Genomic DNA, 4,558 nt, shown 5'->3' on the forward strand with positions numbered 1-4,558 from the left:
TGTTGTTCAATGCAGGAGTAAATTATTGTCTCCTCAGAGGTAATCAATAACTAAGCTGAATTACTTCCATGTTTGGTCTCCTAAAAAAAAAAGAAAAAAAAAAGAAAAAGCATTTTGATAATATTACAGTGCTTAACTTTCAAGAATTTATGGCTCAATTTTGACTCATTGTCATTTTGTCAGCTCTTACATAAGCCAGTTCCCTCCGTAACTGAACCCAAGCCCCTTTCAGTGCTTCAACTCGGCATCACGCAATCAGGGCCGACACCCTCAGTCCCCGCAGGGTGAAGAATTTATGAATGACTGCTGAAGGGGAAGTCGGTGCAGTTTCAGATTTTTTGTTTTGAGTTACGTTTTGGAGCAGAGAAGAAGCATCGTTTTCTTTGGCTTCGTGTTAGGTCTTCAGTTATTGCTTTCTACCTCATTTGCTTTGGTTTCCATGGCACTGGCATTGGAAGGGTGATTCTAGCAAGGTCTTTATCAGTGACATCATACTCACCCCATTATCAGTAACATCATACTGAATCCATTATCAGTGACATCATACTCACCTCATTATCAGTGACATCATACTCACCCCATTATCAGTGGCATCATACTCACCCCATTATCAGTGACATCATACTCACCCCATTATCAGTGGCATCATACTCACCCCATTATCAGTGACATCATACTCCCCGCATTATCAGTGACATCATACTCACTCCATTATCAGTGACATCATACTCACCCCATTATCAGTGACATCATACTCACCCCGTTATCAGTGACATCATACTCACCCCATTATCAGTGGCATCATACTCACCCCATTATCAGTGACATCATACTCACCCCATTATCAGTGACATTATACTCACCCGATTATCAGTGATATCATACTCACCCCATTATCAGTGACATCATACTCACCCTGTTATCAGTGACATCATACTCACCCCGTTATCATTGACATCATCCTCACCCCATTATAAGTGGCATCATACTCCCGGCTTTATCAGTGACATCATACTCACCCCATTATCAGTGACATTATACTCACCCCATTATCAGTGACATCATACTCACCCCATTATCAGTGCCACCATGGTCTATCTCTCTGTGGGGATTCCCTGGTCTCAGACGCCGACTGTGGAAAGAATCACACTTTTAAGTCCCGGACACTGATTCATAATGCAATCCAGGTGTGTGTGCGCGCGCCTCCATAATCAGTTGGTGTGACCATCAGATTTCCCTCATTCCGTCTCACTAACCGAGCCCTGCCACAGTCCTGTTGGTTGGTTCTATCACTTCACAGCTCAACTAACCAATCAATGAATTTTTCTATATAAATTGGGATTATAAATTTTTAAACTTTTGACATAATAATTTCAATTGTTCAATATTTTGACAAATGTACAGGTTTTAAGGGGTCTTCTGTTGCTTGTTCCGTTGGGCTACTTTTCAGAGAGGTACAGTAACCTGTTAAAGTGGGGATAGTTAAATAGTAGACTGGGCTATATTCAGAGCTGCCACACCTTAAATTGCGACTAGATCTGACTTGCCGAACAGTGTTAACAACCCAAATTGTGCCAGTTGTCCAGATTGCAGTACATATGTTAACGAGGCTTATCAATACTGATTTCAAATACACCAGTGTTCAATTTTATTACTGTAGAATAAATAAAATTCTCAACCCCACCTACAGTACCCTCCCCCCAGTCAGCAGTCGTTGAAGCGTTGCAGGGAAGACTATGCGTTTAGATACACATTGTTTTGTATATTGTCTGTACAATGCCACATTGTTACAAAATGGCTTCCTCCGGTTGACGTGACTGTAAGCTCCATTGCCTGTTTTTCTCTCCCTGTTCCCCAAAAATCCACAGGAATTCCTGAGGTAATTAAAAGACATGGTGAGCCCCTTATCTATGCACATAAATCTAGCATGTTATGGTGTCTGGTATCCTGGAAGGTTTTATTACCTCTCTGAAGAAACAGCAGAACACAAGCCAGTTCGGAGGGTCAGGGCCCAGTGTGCCCACTCAGTAACACAGGGTCATTACTGCATTTTGGATTTTAAGTTTGAATTCTCAGTCTGTGCAGTTAAACTGAAGATATCAACTCGTGTCTTAATTTCCATGTCGGTAATGGTTATTGAGGCCTGTCAGTATGGAATGTAAATTTTCTTTAGGTGGCTCCAGTTTAAAGCAGAGGTCAGGTTTGTACATCTGGCCTTGTCACTTGGAAGTAATATTTTGCCTGTAGGTGGAGAATTCACTACTGTCTGGACTTAATTATTACCTAAAACCATCTTCTCCATTATTAAAAACAGAAGTACCTTTCCATTTTGTTAAAGGAATTTAATGACGTGAGCTGAATTCCCTTCATGTTTGGTCTTCTTAAAAAGAGTTTAAAACACCAAAACACTTAACTATTACTAATCTCCATTTTTGTCAGATCTTACATAAGTATAACCGAAACCAAGTCCCTTTCAGTGCTTCAACTTGCCATTGCGCAATCAGACTCGACATCCTCAGACCCCACAGGGTGGACAATTTATGAACGACTGCTGAGGAAGAAGTCTGCATAGTTTTAGCATAGTTTTTTCTTCTTTTGCTTTATGATAGGAAGGGTGATTCTCTGGCACACAGCAGTAGTCTTGATCTGATGATCAGTTACAGGCATCAAGACCAAGAAACCGCCAGTGGAACTTCAAGACTTCTTAGGAGGCAAAAAGCTGGAGGCGGTTATGAAAAGATTTTCAAAGCCATGGACCTTCAGAGGAGCACCATGAGTAACGATCAGTTTATTCTACCAAACTGAGCAAACAGGACAAGAAGGGCAATGGTCAGAGAAGTCAGCGAGAGGCCAGCTATGACAATGACAGAGCTACACAGCTCAATGTCTGAAATGAGAGAAACATTCCAAAACAAATCATTTTACAGTTCTGGCTTCTTTGGGAGAGTGGGCAGACAGAAACCACTTCTGAGAAAGACCAAAATTAAGTTAACATGCTTACATTCATTCACAGTGGAGACTGAAGCCATGCAGACAGGCACTTTCTGGAAGAAGTTGTGTGGTTTGATGAGAACTTTTGTGGCCTGAATGCAAAGTCACTATGTTTGATCCAAACCAAATACAGTCCGTCTCCCAGGTAACAGCATGCTGTACCTGCCAGCAAGCATGGTGGTGGCAGCATCGTACTGTCGGGTTGCGTTTCCGCAGGACAGCCTGAGAAGCTCGTTGCCTTGCCGTCTTTGAGGAAAGCTTGTTTGGTTCTGCAAGAGGTCTGCGTTTAGGGCGGAGATTCGTGTTCCAACAGGACAATGACCCAAAGCACAAGGTTAAAACCACAAAGGAATGGCGTTACAACAAAAGGGTCAGTATTCTGGAATGACCAGAATGCACAAGTTCCAAGACTTAAGTCGCACTGAAAATCTTTGGTGTGACCTCAAAATTGCTGTCCACCGACACTCTGTCTAACTTGGCAGAGAGGAGCAAATTTGCATGGAGGAATGGGCAAAAATTTCACAATCTACATGTGCAAGGCTCAGACAGACATTCCTGGGAAAGCTCTGAGCTGTAAATACCATCAAAAGCCTGTATACTGACTGACCAGGAGGGTGAATAATGAGAAATCTAAATCTCTTTAATTTTTGTAAAAAAAAATAAAAATGTTGATACAACATTTTTGCATCATGTGTTGAATGTATTGTGTTGGTGAAGATGGAAAAAAATATTTCCATGCATTTCTTTTAAATGTTAAGGTGTAACAGGCCGAAATGTGAAAACTGTGCTCTGCCATGATTGAATAAAGTACAGATCCTGGTTTCTAATGATACAACAGTACAGTGACCCTGTGTATGGCTATGGCTTTGACTCTGGCACTATGAAGCATAAGAGAACAAATGACAGCTGACAGTGTCACAATTGAAACAAAATAAATTTCTACGGCCTGTTTATTGTGTTTTATTTATTGCAATATATCAGAAATGCTAATATTTTAGTTGGCAGGCCTTAGGAGGTGATGAGCTGACAGTGCGAAAATGTTCAGCAGGAGGACTTGGACAAAAAAATCTATTTTTAGAGTGCTTGCCTGCACAGGAGAGAGGCCATGATTCCATTTATCATTCCATCCCATTTATCATTCCATTTTAAGCAAGTGAGCTTAAATCTGCTCTGCCTTCAAAAACCTGTCAGGTTTTCTGACACGGGGCAATACTAACTTGTGAAAATTACGTTTAGAGAATGACCTACAGTGGAAAGATGTCAGATACAGAATTCAGATGCACGTAAAGTAAGGTGTTGATTGACAAGGTGGAGCAAATGAAGAAAAATTGAATGATCTTAAAAGGAAGACCAAAGGAATTCAACTTAGGTGTCAGGATTTGAATCGACTCAACTACTCCGGAGGTATAAACCAAATCCAGAAGCATTTCATTCAGGTTACTGTATGTAAATCTTTGATTTATTTATTAAATTTTGGAAATATTTTGGTAAACACTTTTTCTGCATGGTGGTGGGAAAAAAATTACTTGGAATGTATTCCTTCAAAAAAGAAAAGTCCACACTTATA

This window comes from Anguilla anguilla, chromosome 15 (genome assembly GCF_013347855.1).
Source record: "Anguilla anguilla isolate fAngAng1 chromosome 15, fAngAng1.pri, whole genome shotgun sequence".
NCBI classification, from domain to species: domain Eukaryota; kingdom Metazoa; phylum Chordata; class Actinopteri; order Anguilliformes; family Anguillidae; genus Anguilla; species Anguilla anguilla.